This window comes from Rhincodon typus, chromosome 13 (assembly GCF_021869965.1).
Source record: "Rhincodon typus isolate 14 chromosome 13, sRhiTyp1.1, whole genome shotgun sequence".
Classification (NCBI taxonomy): Eukaryota; Metazoa; Chordata; class Chondrichthyes; order Orectolobiformes; family Rhincodontidae; genus Rhincodon; species Rhincodon typus.
The window spans coordinates 15,885,081-15,900,102 of record NC_063344.1 but is presented as its reverse complement, the minus strand read 5'-3'; the positions used below and the strand labels follow the sequence as shown (position 1 = coordinate 15,900,102).

The 15,022-nt window shown below is 41.5% G+C and overlaps 1 pseudogene; it reads right to left on the bottom strand.

Annotated features, from left to right (window-relative positions):
• Positions 1 to 1,756: 1,756 nt before the first annotated feature.
• The window catches only part of LOC109927652, a 14,323-nt pseudogene continuing 1,057 nt past the window's right edge, over positions 1,757 to 15,022 (bottom strand).

Below are 15,022 nucleotides of genomic sequence, written 5' to 3'. Positions count from 1 at the left end.
AAGACATAAACAAGGTAGGAGAGAGTTTGCAGCCCTCCCTGATTCCAGATCTCATCAGGAAGCTTTCTGATTCCGACCCAATGATTGAGACTACACTAATGATGTCAGAACCAGTTGTGAAGTCCCTCCACAAAGCCCATTTTGGAGACCACATCCAACATGCAGGTGTGTAACGTCCTGTCAAGGGCATTGTCCTGGTCCAAGCTGATGAGGCAAGCATCCACTCCCCTGTCCTGCATATAGGCATTATATTCCAGAGGAGGTCAAGGCTCTCAGAGATCGTCCTTCCCAGTACAGCACAGGTTTGGTCGGGGTGAATCACTGATCCGAGAGCAGACCCGACCTGGTTGATAATGATCTTAGACAGGATTTTGTTGTCTGCATTCAGCAGTGAAATTGGTCACAAATTTCTAACTTCCTCTCTCTCCCCTTCCACTTGTAGATTCTCTTGGATTCACACACGCTACCTGCAAGAAGCATACTGTGGTACACTTCCAGGATGTCCTGACCAATCAGCTCTCACACAGCTAAACTCAACTCAACTGGCAACTTCATTATTTTCTAAGGACTCGAAGGCCTTGGTCAGCTCATCGAAAGATAATAGCTGGATCAATCTCTCGCGCATAATGTCACCTAAGACCTCCATGAGAGAGCATAGGAACAACTGGGAGACCACGCTGTCTATGGCCTTCATGTCATACAGTCTGAAATTAAAGGATTGGCTGATCCTCAGGATGTCAGACTGAGATCATGTTACCAAACCATCTACGTCCTCCAAGCTGCTGAGCACAGAGGTCACCTAGTATATCTTCTGGAAGAAGAAACGCGAGCGCATCTTATCCCGCTCCACGGTGTGGACGCTGGATCAGAGGATTATCTTGGTAGCTTCCAAGGCATAGAACAAGACTTGCTGGCTCTTCACCTCCTGGAGATCCTCTGTGACATCGAAACTGAGCCAGAACGTCAATCTGCCCTCCTCCAACTTGGACCTTCTGATAATTTCCTGTTTTAATTGTTCAGCCATTCATGGACTTGCCTTCTGGCTTTCAGAAATTCCTTCCCTGAATTTATTTATCTGTCTATCTCTTTATTTTAAGTTACATTGGTGCTTGAAATCAACCACTTTCACCAAGAAGATGGCCATGACCCCTGCTATCGATTTGAGAGGCCCTGTGTTTAAGTTTTCTTTATAGTGCTTTGTGAAAAATAAATGGGATATTTTACTACATTGAAGATGGTACATAAATAAAAGCTGCTGGTGTTGTCTGAAATAAGAGGAAAGTGGCATTTATCAGAAACTGCGTGATAAATAACAGTACACAGTAAATGTAGCAGATCAGGTGAAATTTGAGACATGCTGCCTTCTGTCCAGAGAAGCACTTGATAGACCACAGGATTTTTGGTTTTATTTTTGGTTTAATTTCATTTTCTTTTTCATCTGGAACACCTTAGGCTGACAACTTTCAAACCTTTTGCATACTATTTTTAATTTCATAAATATTCCAAAAATGCCCTTAACATTTCTGTGTGAGTTTCTGCTTTAAAGTACTGTAGATGTGAAAGCAACGTCTGGCTCAAATGCATTGTGAAACCAATAAATTTACTTGAAAAGAATTTTCAAAGATTGCAAAGGGTAATGAGGGAAAAACAACAGGGTTTGGGGATGGGATTTAAGGGATAGCTTCATCATGTTTAGTACCAAATGCCTTCCTTCTGTGTTGTTTGATTCGATGACTCAATGCTTGATTGAAGCAATTTAATACATCATGCTTTTCTTTGTATTTAGCTCTTGTCTCAGAGGGATAATATAACACTTAGGCGCAAATATACAAGCCAGTAAACCAAAACTAGACGCCAAAATGGCAAATATTTCTACGGCAACTGTATATTTCCCGGGAGAACTCACATAAGCTGGAATGAATGTTATCCAAACTGCGCATAAGTATGCTGAAAGTGATGTACTTAGCTTCGTTGAAATTATCAGGAAATTTTCGAGCTAAAAAAGAGCAGCCACAATCATATGTAACCAAGGACACTGTGAAAGGCAATTGCAGAACCTACATTGCATTCAAAGGCTATTATTTCATTAAAATAATCACTTCTTTTCAGGAAATGGCGGTGATATTGTTATCCAGGCAGCACATACTAAGCATTGCACATGTGTCCAAACCACTTCACGAGGTTGTTGTTAGGAAGAGATGCGTTAAATGACATTACCACAACAATTGTTTTGCTCAGAATGCAAGATGTACAAAGAACAAAAGTAATACCAAATGGCACGTGACGCAATGTGCAAGACCAAGCTGACGGTTGTCCGATGAATGTAATAGAGCACATAAAACAAAATGTTAATAAGGAGAGAAGCAAGAAGCTTAATTCTGAGTTGTTCGCTTTCACAATGGGCTGTGTCCCTGTAACGGTGGAACGTAACAAACGCATTGATGCTAATACAGGCTCCAAATAATGCGATCATGATCAAAATAATCGCCAATGTCTTCTCGAGCGAAATAAATTGAATGTCCTTCAGGATGCAGCCGTCTCGTTGACGGTTAGACCGGTATTCCAATGGACATTTGAGGCATTCTGTTAAACCTATAAACAGACGCAATTGATTCAAAGTAATGTTTATTCCAAAATGAATCATGATAAAATATTTGTGAAAAGCATACTCCTTCTTATTCTTACCAGTCACGTTACTTATTTCACCATCAGCACATCGAATGCAGTCAAAGCAGCAAATGGGCTGACCTTTCCTGACTGCCTTCCTTGTTCCGTTGGGACAGGGATTGGAGCAAACTGGGTTGAAAACCTTAACGTTAAAGAAAGAATGTACGGTCAACTTGAAACTTGTTCCTATCCATTTTGTATTGGCTGCCGTAATAGGTGATGATGTGCATATTCCTTATGGGGGCCAGGTGTGAATCAGAGACTGCTGAGTATACGTTCTCCTCCTGTTCCTCCCTTGTCCTTTCTGGAAGATATTCATCTCTAATAAAAACCAAAAGAGCTGCGGATGCTGCAAATCAGGAACAAAAACAAAGTTGCTGGAAAAGCCCAGCAGGTCTGGCAGCAACTGTGAAGGAAAAAAACAGTGTTAACAGTTCGGGTCCGGTGACCCTTCCTCAGAACAACCTGGACACAAACACCTGACTCTTCCATTTCTTGTCTCTTCTGGCAGTTACTCCCCGATTGTGAACGTGCATAGCATTTGCTGGCAACCTATTTTGCCCCAAGATCAAAGTCCCAGCAAACGCATTGGCCAGCCTGAGTCACTGATCGAGGAACAGTAGCTCGAACCTTGCTTGATTTTCCTCCTCTAAGTTTCATTCCCTTATTTAATTTGTTAATTGATATTATTGATTCACAGACTCAGAGTGGAAAAGGAAAAGTGGCGTAGCAAGAATGAAAAAGCACAATATGATTTCAAGTTTTAAAGTTTAAACTTTTTGGGGAGAAACCTGACGTATATCTGAACTTAACTTTGACACTTTCAAAAATTATGATTCTTATTATACTGTATGGCTGTCTACATGGAGACGGAATACTAAAGAAAGGCTATGCTATAAAATTCACAAATCACAGTTTAGACCTCTATTGTGTCTTATTGTGAACATCACAAATTAGGGTGGATGGCAAGTCCTTAAAGTTGATGCAGAAGTATTTCCTGGAATGTTGTCAGGGATATGAGGTTTCATTTACATGGAGACACCAGAAAAACCAAAGTTGTCCTCCTTAAAGGAAAGGATGTGAAAGGTACATTTTGAAGAGTTGTTCAAAGGCCTGAAGGGTTTTGATAATCGAAATTAGATATTATTTCCAGTCGTGGAAGGGAGAGTAACCATGGAGCATAGATTACAGTGAGGTGCAAAGGAATCAGAAGTGGTCTGAGAAGGTTTGTCATGTGGCTCGTTATTACAGTTTGCAGTCCACTGCCTGAATTTGTGATGAAACATAAGACTGTAATATTATAGGATATAGGAGCCGAATTAGGCCACTCAGCCCATCGAGTCTGCTCCACCATTTGATCTTGGTTGATACATTTCTCAATCCCATTCTCCTGCCTTGTTCCCATTACCTTTGGTCCCCTTACCAATCAAGAACTTATCTCTCTCTGTCTTAAATACACTCAATGACTTGGCCTCCACGTTGTTGTTCAGCAGTGAGTTCCACAGATTAACAACTCTCTGGCTGAAGAAATTCCTCCTTATCTCAGCTCTGAAGGATTGCCCCCATCAGCCTGAGTCTCTGTACCTCGTTCTTAGTCTCTCCTACTAGTAGAAACATCTAGTAGAAACATGTCCACTATATCCAGGTCTCTCAATATCCTGCAACTTTTAATCAGTTACCCCCATCCTTCTAAACTCCATAATGAACAAACCCAGAGTCCTCAACCGCTCCTCATATGACAAGCCCTTCCTCTGTAAACTTCCTCTGAATGCCCTCCAATGAAAACACATCTTTCATTAGAGATGTTGCTGATACCTGCTCATAATATTGCAATCCTTTTACATCTTTGTTCTTCTATTCTAGCCCTCTTGAAATGAATGCCAATATTGCATTTGCCTTCCTAATCACCAACTGAACCTACATGTTGACGTTAAGAAAATCCTGAACTAGGACTCACAAGTATCCTTGCACTTCAGATTTCCGAAGACTTTCCCCATTTAGAAAATCGTCTATGCCCATTCTTCTTACCAAGATGCATAACCTCACACTTGTCCATACTGTATTCCTTCTGCCACTTTTTTGCCAATTTGCCTAGCATGTCAAAGTCCTTCTGCAGCCTCCCTGCTTCCTCAAAACTATCTGTCCCTCTACCTATCTGTATCATCTGTAAATGTAGCAACAATGCCCTCAGTTCCTTTGTATAGATCATTAGTATATGATGTCAATAGTTTGTGGTCCCAACAGTGACCATTGTGGAACTCCACGAGTCACCTCCTGAAAAGAAAAACTTTTATCCCTACTCTACCTTCTGCCAGTCAGCCAATCCTTGATGCATGCCAGTACCTTGCCTCAAGCACCATAGACTTATCTAACTTAGCAGCCTCCTATGTGACACCTTGTCAAAGGCCTTCTCGAAATCAAAATCTACCAAATCCACTGGCTCACCTTTGTCTAACTTGTTCATTACCTCCTCAATGAATTCTAACAAATTTGTCAGGTATGACCTCCCCTTGATAAAGCTGTACTGACTCCATTCCATTTTGCCATACACTTCTAAATACTCTGCAATCACATTATTAATAATGGACTCTAAAATCTTAGCAACAACTGAGTTCAGGCTAACCGGTCTATAGTCTCCTGCATTCCAATTCCCTCCCTTTTTAAATATGAGTGTTAAATTGGTCACTTTCCAGTCATTTGGAACACTTCCTGACTCCAGTGATTCCTAAAAGATTATCACCAATGCCTCTACAATCTCCTCAGTTCTCTCCTCCAGAACTCTGTTGCATAGTCCGTCTGGTTTGGGTGATTTGACTGCCTTTAGATTTTTCAGCATCCCCAGCACCTTCTCTTTAGCGATGGCCATTACATTCACCTCTGCTTCCTAACTGTCTTGAACATCTGGAATGTTGCCAGTGTCTTCCACTGTGAAAATTGATGCAAAGTACCTAGTCAGCTCCTTCAGCATTTCTTTGTTTCCCATTACTACTTATCCACCCTCATTTTCCACCTGTCTGATGTTTACTCTTGCCTCTCTCTTACCTTTAAGATATGTTTTAAAACTCTTGCAATTTTCTTTTATTTATCAGCTAGCTTAGCCTCATATTTTAATTTCTCCACCTCCCCCCCCACCCCAACCATTGTTCTTTTTTTACTTATCCCCTGTTTTCTTAAAGGCTTCCCCATCCTCTGACTTCTGACTGATCTTGAGCACATTGTATTTTTTTTTTTGCTTTTAGGCTGTACTGACTTCACTTGACAGCCGTGGTTGCCTCATCCTTTCATTAATATGTTTCTTGTTCCTTGGGATGAATTTCTGCTATGCTTCCCAAATTATCCCCAGAAATCCCTGGCATTGTTGCTCCATCATCTTCCCCTGTGGGCTTCCTTTCCAGTCAACTGTGCCCAGTTCCTTCCTCACGTCTTTGTAGTTACCTTCATTCAATTGTAATACAGTTACATGTGATTTCAGATTCTCTCTCTCAAACTGCAGGGTGACTTCTGTCATATTACGATCACTGTCCCCAAGGGTTTCCTTCACCTTCAGCTCCTTAATCAAATCTGTCTCATTGCACATCACCAACTCCAGAAATGCCTGTTCCCTAGTAGGGTCTATCACCAGCTACTCCAATAAGTCTCATAGACATTTTACGAACTCATTTCCTCGAGATCCGCTACCAATATGATTTTCCCAGCCCATCTTCATATTGAAGTACCCCATGTAATAGTGCCTTTCTTGCATGCCTTTTCAATCTCCTGATTTATTTTCTTCCCCACATCATGACTACTGCTAGGAGGCCTGTACACAATTTCCATCATGGTCTTTTTTTCCTTAGTGGTTCCTCAACTCTACCCATACAGATTCCACATCTTCCAAACTTATATCACTTCTTGCTATCAATTTAATTTAATTTCTTACTAACAAAGCAATCCTGACCCTTCTGGCTATCTGCCTGTCCTTTCAATCGGATGTGTATCCCCTGATCCCCTTGCAGCCATATCTCTGTGATACCCACAAGTCTGCACTACAAGCTCATTTACTTTGTTTTGTATACCACATGCATTTAAGTACAACACCCTCAGTCCTGCATTGACTGTCCCTCTTCTCATACTTGTCCCCTTATCTACTTTGTCCCCTTATCTAGATTCCTGACCCTTTCCATTCCCTCTCTTATTACTTGTTCTGGAAACTTTAACTTTTTCTGCACCCTCCTTCCCTTTAACTCCTTCCATAATTTTCCAGGCAACTGAACCTATCCTCCCTTTCTTTTAGTTTGAAACCCTAGCTATGTGATTCACAAGGACTCTGTGAATCAGGTGGAGCCTGTCGCATCAGAACATTTCCCTCTTTCCACCGTACTGATGCCAACATCCCATGAATTCAAACCCATTTCTCCCACACAACCATTGATTCACACATTTAATCTCTTTAGTCTGTTGAGCCTGTGCCAAATAGTTTATGGCACAGGTAATAATCCAGAGATTATCATTTTTTTTTATTCTGCTTTTTAATTTAGACCCCTTGCTGCACATATTCGCTTCAGCAGAACTTGGTTGCTTCCTTCTACCTGTATCTACTTGGTACCTACATGGTCCACGACAACTGGATCTTTCCGATCCCACTCCAGGTTCCTCTGCAGCCCAGATGAGATATCCTGAACCCAGGCACAAAGCAAGCATCACTTGCTTAGGGGCTCTCATTCCTGACCACAGAAAACAGTGTCTATTCCCCTGACTGTACTATTCCCGATTACAACTACATTTCTCTTCACACGCAACCCCCGCCCCCTCCCAAAAGGCTCCCAATGCCATGGTCCTAAGGTCAGATTGCTCATCCTCCCTGCAGCCCCCACTCTCATCCACACAAGAAATAAGAATTTCAAACGTGTTAGACAAGCCTAAGGGCTGAGGCTTTTTCAGCACTACCTCCTGAATACCTCTACCTGCCTCGCCCATAGTCATACCCACTGTCCGTGACCACTGACTGAATTTGAGGTAGTTAATCTAATGAGTGTGACAGTCTCCTGAAAAACAGCATCCAAGTAATTTTCACCCTCCCTGATGTGTTGCAGTGTTTGAAGCTCAGACTCCAGCTCATCAACTTTAAGCTGGAGTTCCTCAAATATCCAACACTTGCTACAGATGTGGTCACTATGAACAATAGTGGGGTTCACCAGCTCCCGCAATATGCAGTTACGACACATTGCTTGGCACAGTTTCTATTTAAATGAATTAGCTCTCAGTTTGATTTTTTTTTAATTTCATCCTGGGTCTCTTTATTTGTAACCTGTAAATATTTCCTCTCTTTACCTTCAATCTGTAAGTAATCTATAATAGACAGTCAAATTAGTAGCTAGCACCAATCAATGAACTTAGGTTTATCTGTGATGTCACTTCTAATCTGGGCCCCTGATCCCGGTATTCAATTCATCCTGTTTAAAAACCTTACAACATATGAGCCAAAAAATAAACCAGCAAAAAGCACGTCGTTCCCATCTGCACTGAATTCCCATGTTGTCAACAAATCACCCAAACACTATATTCACTCGGACTGTCTCTCACGCTGAATAGGATCTCTCCTTCCTGACCGTGTGAAGCTTACCGATTCGCAGATTCAATTAGACCTTTCAAAGGGGATTGGAGAAAAATTGACGTGTAGAAATTGTAAGACTATGAGAGAAAATCGGTGGTAATAAATGGATCAATCCTCAAAGAACAGTCGAATGCTGCATGAACAGAATGAACGTCTTCGGTGATATAATTTTGTATGGTTTTATTATGATAGTCATGTGCATGCGTCTGCTCTTAAAAGAAGATAATAAATTAGTTCTACAACCTTTTTCTTTACCACAGCCCTGCAAATATTCCTTCTTTAATCAATTATCTTTGGAACTTATTATTGAATCTTTTCCCAACAACTTTCAGGTTGCAATGCAAATCTTAACTCGCTGCCTTAAAAGACCTGGCCTCAGTTCCGCCCTGATTCACTTATCAATTAGTTTAATTTACCAGTCTTCGAGATGGAGGGGATACTTCATCCGTATTTATTCTATGAGAAACTCTTAATTTCTGCCGAGCTGGTTCAGCGGATTCTTGCAAAGCCAGGGCAATACTATCATGCATCCATAATGTGATCTTTAAATGGGTCTTTGGATTTGTATCCCATATTCTGCTTCCTGCTATTTGTGTTTTAACTTAAAATTGGACATAATCTTGCCAACTTGTTGCTAACTGATTTTATCAATGTTTACGGTAGATACGGGAACAGCAGAAAAATGAGGACGATTTCGGTAAGGGCCAACCTAGGTTTCTGGATTAGAGCTATTTTGCGCCAATTAAACGTGGGAAAACGCTACTTTGTTCATTAGTTTATGGACTTCCACAATTTTGGCATCTTCCTATGCACGAAATGAAACCCAGATAAACCGGATCGTAACCCCAAATATTGTCAAGAATGGAATATCCTTACTGTGACCTGAGAGCCAGTCCATATTATTTCATCTTCGCTTATGACAAATTATTGCCCAGGTAATGCATATCCATCATAGTACCCAACAGTTACAATCTTCGTGCCACCGAATGCGTTTGGCTGCCAAATGACAATGTCATATGTTGGTACTGGGTCGCCGTTATCATCGGAGTATACTGTTTCTCCAAACTTCGTTGTAAATTTTACTATTTGCAGGTAATACAGCAGCTTTAAAAAGGAAATCGATTGGTTAAACGATAAACGTTTATCGGAAAATTCATTCAAATATTCACCATGTAAAGTTACACTCATGTGAGAATCAAAGTTCTATTTTAATTTAAGACGCCTATTTTTATCCGACGAGGTATCTCATGTAGGGCAAACAGTAAGAACTACGCTTTACCTGACATGGTTGAAAGTTTGAAGTATTTGTACAGCTGTTGATGTAAAATGGTCCTTTACCAGTTTCACATGTCAGCATATTAAGAAGAGCGTGCGCTATGGCACAGGTCGCTTTATATACATTGTAAGTTACCCAGTATTCAGTCACAGTTGTAAAGATGTTCTGTGCAGTTCGTAAATCCTCTTTTGCTGAGCATCCCTAGGTCCTTGAGTCAGATTTTCTTCCAGTTGTTTTGTTTTCTATGTTCTCTAGCGTACAGCTGAAGGTATTTTTTTTCCCAAAACTCTTTTACCAAAAGGTTTCCTGGAAATACAGAGGGGTGCACTTGCATTAGGAATTCTTTCAGCCCTGGTAACTTTGTTTTACGAATTGCAATGCCAATTGCGCCAGTGAGAAATCGTCTGCTTTCTGCGGGTGGAAGAGGCGATGTTGCGATCCAGGCTTTGCTTCCTATCCACTGGATTCCTGTGACATTTTGCAGTGCTATCTCTCCGAGCAAAATGGCCATATCCGATTGGGACAGAAAAGCCAACGGTTGTGGACGCTGCCTCGATGGTATTTATCGTTTTCAGCAACTTTTCTTTGGCGTATGATTTGTGAAAGGATTCAGAGAAAGCAATGCAGATGCCTAAGTGTCGCACGACTTCTGGGAAAGCTTGCATTCCAAAGTTGCCACAGTCATCGTCACTGTTAATCGTTCCGATCCAAGTCCATCCAAAATGATTTACAAGTTGGGGTAACGCTCTGACCTGAAAGTAATCGTTGGCTATTGTCCTAAACAACAATGGATATTCCCTTCTGTTCCTCAGGCAGACGCGGGTGGAAACGTAGCTCACTTCAAAAAGATTTTTATAAAATGTATCAAATTATTCTTCATCAAAATTAAAAGAAATATTCGAGTTTTTTTTTCAGGAGAGTGTCAGAAAGCGATTTCACGGACAAGTGAGTATTTTTGAAGTGGAGTGACTGTTGTGGTAGAGGAAACGCCGCTACCAAATGCGCGCAGTAAGCTCCGAATAACAGCCAAGAAATTAATGCCCACTTCATCTGTTTCAAATGTTGTTTGGGGAATGAAGATTGGCCAGGAACCGGGAAGCTCCTTGATTTCTTAGAAAAATGAACGTGGGATGTTTCATTAATACAAAGGGGGCAGATGTGGCCTGGATTTACCAGCTCATCAGAAGAACACGGCAACCACAAACTCTTGACTGAGAGAAGCTGGGGTAACTACTGGGTTGGAGTTAACATGTTAGGAATTGCTAATTGATGTCATATTTTACATTTCATTCCCTGTCGTTTTAATTTGAGAACTGGAGTACTGTGTGCAGTTCTGGTCATCACACTACAGGAAGGATGTGATTGCACTGGAGGGAGGGCAGAGAAGATTAACCAAGATGATGCCTGGGAGGGAACTACGAAGAGAGCCTGGTCTGAAGAAGGGTCTCGACCCGAAACGTCAGCTTTCCTGCTCCTCTGATGCTGTTTGGCCTGCTGTGTTCATCCAGCTCTACACCTTGTTATCCTGGATAAGTTCAGGTTGTTTTCTTTGGAACATAAAAGATTGAAAGGCGATCTGATTGAGGTACATAAGATTATGAGGGATACAGACAGGATAAATAGGAAGCAGATGTCCCCCGTTAGTCAAAGGGTCCATAACAAAACGCAGCGTAATTTTAAAGTGAAAGGCAGACGGTTTAGAGGGGATTTGAGGAAAAGCCTTTTCACCCACAAGATGTTGGGAAACAGGAATGCACTTTCTGCGAGGGTAGTTGCGGCAGGAAACATCACAATCTTTTAAAAGTACTTGGTCAAGCATTTAAAGTGTCAGAACATTCAAGGCAATGGGTTTGATCTGGGAAGGTGGGACTAGTGTAGTTAGTGTACTTTGGGGGTACTGACTTGATGGGCTGAAGGGCGGCTTCTGTACTGTATGATTCTATAATAAAATAACGAAGCATTCTAATTCTATGATTGCAATAATTTGATGAGTATTATAATCCACGACAAAATCCTCAGAACATCCTGAAGGTTATTCTAAATGTCTTTGTTTTCAATAGTATTTGCTGACTTCCCTCACATAGGTCTTTCATGTTTCTTCAGGTTGTCCTTCTCCCGCCTGCTTCAGAAGAAATTAATAGGCTCCTATTAAGGTTATATGGGAAACATAGCAACTTTTCCTCACTGTAGGAGAAAACTCCACAAATATCCCCATTCTCAATGATGCAAGAGACCAACACATCAGTGCAAATGATAAGGCTGAAGTATTCGCGGCAGTCTTCAGCCAGAAGTGCCAAGGGGTTGATCCAAATTGGCCTCCTCCATTGGTCCCAAGCACCACCAATACCAGTCTTCAGAACATTTGATTGACTCCACTTGAATCAAGAAACCATTGGAGGCACTGGATACTACAAAGGCTACAGGCGGTGACAAAATTTCGGAAATAGTATTGAAGGCTTGTGCTCCATACAAGCTCTGGACAATATACAGGCTCGGACTGACAAGTGGCAAGTAAAATTCAAGCCACACAAATGCCTGACAGTGACCATCTGCAACGAGAAACGATCTAACCACCACCCCTTTCATTCAATGGTGTTACTATCACTTATTCCCCAACTATCAACATCCGGGAGGTTACCATTGACCAGAAATTTAACCAGACTCACCATATAAACATAGTGGCTGTATGAGCAGCACAAAGGCTATTACTACAGTGGTGAGAAACACACATCCTGACTCCCAAACGCCTAAGCACCATCGACAAGGCACAAGTCAGGAATGTGATGGAATACTCTGCCGCTTACCTAGATGGGTGCAGCTCCAACAACACTCAAGAAGCTTGACATCATCCAGGACAAAGCATCCCACTTGATTGGCACCACATCCATAAGCATCCATTCCCTCACCACTGACATTCAGAATCACCATGTACACCACACACAAGATGCACCACAGAAATTCACCAAAGATTCTTAGACAGCACTTTCCAAACCCACAAGCACTGCCATCTGGAAGGACAAGGGCAGCAGATGCATGCCTACAAGCCACTCTGCATCCTGACTTGGGAATATGTCACCATTCCTTCACTGTTGCTGGGTCAAAATCCAGGAATTCCCTCGCCAAGAGCGTTGTGGGTCTACCTACTGCACAAGAACAGCAGCAGTTTAAGAAGGCAGCTAGGTATAAGCAATAAAGTTTGGACAGTCAGCGACGCCCACATCCTATAATAAACTCACGCTACACAACTTAGTTATTCAACTCACAAATCATGGCAATAAAAGTTTTGCTAATAAGCCCAACTGACTCTCAAGGTGGTTGAGCCAACATTCGCACTTAAGAAATAAACTGCCCTTGCGGGTAATCGGGCCATTACGATAAGGTTTAATAGAATTGCCCAATAACTGGCAGAGAATCCAAGATGAATAAAGAAGGTGAAAGGACATAGTGGTTATGTATGACAAAGGCAACATTCGGCCTGTTTAACATCAGTTAAAGGAAATCTGAAACACATTATGTATTAGACATTCAAGTCTTAGCTTTGAACTTGCAAACTTGTTGGTAATTGCAGAATAACGTTTTCAATCAGTCATTTTAAATAAGATATTTTCGTGAATTTGGATCCCAGAACTGCAAGCCAGTGAAGATTCAGAAATAATCATAAGAACTGTCTAACCTGGAAGTTGATAAAGAGAACTTGAAATTATCTATTAAACTACAAATTTATCTGGACGAAAAACTACCGAGTACATTTTAACAAGCATAATTGTTTAATATTCTTTAGTTGTAAGCGAAGTGTAAATCTTTGCTCAAAAAGGTTGATTTCAAGTTTTACATTAGTAGTTTATTGTTGTCCTTAACTAAGTTGATACACCGCGTTACGAATCTCAGCATTGGGAGTCGGAAAACACTGATTTAAGTTTGCAACGGCTAAGGACTGCGAGGATCCCGAATCTCCAATAATAGCTGAAACGTCCGAGGCCCTTTTGCAGGTCGGATTGGATGCTATTTTTCCCAGTCTGTTTAAAAAGTCGAAGGCTGCTCTCGGAGATATTGGTGGAGTGCCACGAGTATCATATATTCGATAACCCAGGGTCACGTTTGGAAGCAGTTGGTGATCCCTTTTAATTTCCTCTATAGCAAAGATCATCGCCATTACAAAACGAAAGAGCCTGTGCCGAAAGCCGTGAAGAACACAACGTGGCTTTAGTGAAACAAACACATTAATCAGTGAAAACATTTGCCTCTGGATGCAATACTTATAAAATATTATGCCGAATGTAGACGGCAGGCAAGCGTTCAGCTGCCACTCCAGAACTCCAACGGTGGTCACTTGCGTTCTATCATATCACTTCCGCTGGACCTCTGACTGTCGGTGAGATCCTGTTGCCTTGACAGAATACTGTTCATTAACTCCAGTTCTTTCACAGATGTTGCCTGATATGCATGTTTCCAGCATTTTGTTTTTATTTCAGATTTCCAGCATCTTCAGTACAATACATTTTTTTCGCCTGAATTAGAGCATCAATTGCTAAAAGCCTTAGAATGAAATGTTATTTTATCATTAGAATATTGTAACAAAATAGTCCGGAAAACAATTTCTTGAGATATCATACTATCAACTTGCCCAATATTCAAGGCTCAGGCCTTGAGTTCACACTTGAACTTCTGCAGCCCAGGAGTTTGAATTTGCCTTGGGGGAAGTGGCACAGGCGGGTACTTTCGACATTTAAAAGATGTTTGGATAGATACATAGATAGGGTAGGTTTAGAGGGATATGGGCCAAATGCAGGCAAACGGGACCAGTTGAATTTAGGAAATGGTCGCCAAAGACGAGTTGGGCCGCACAGCCGAATTCCGCGCTGTTTGACTATGAATCCTTGTGGGGATGGAATCTGCTATATACGTCAAACGACTGTATTTTAAGTAAAAACAGAGATTGCTGGAGAAACTCAGCAGGTCTGGCAGCATCTGCGGAGAGAAAGCAGAGTTATCGTTTCAAGTCCAGTGAAGAAGCGTCTGAAAGATTCTGAAGAAGGGTCACTGGACTCGAAACTTTAACTGTTTTCTCTCCACAGATGCTGCCAGACCTTCTGAGGTCCTCCAACAATTTCTGTTTTTGTTTCAGAATTCCAGCATCCCCAGTTCTTGATTTTATATGATTGTGTTTTAAGCAACTTCGCAAAAGCACTCTTCAGACAACCAGTTTGCTACGTGGGAAATAAAGTCCCCGGTTTCTCAAATAGTTTTGCTGAATTTGGACAGAAATAAATAGTCGCAGCGTCAAAAATATCGCCTAGCTCTGGAAATGCACGGTGTCCTTTCCAAAGTCGCCAGCTCAAGTGTTTTAAAGTTTCTGGATATTTCAAAATATTTACAGAGATAACAAGGTGTAGAGCTGGATGAACACAGCAGGCCAAGCAGCATCAGAGGAGCAGGAACGTTTCAGAAAAAGAAGGGTGTAGGCCCGAAACGTCAGCGTTCCTGCT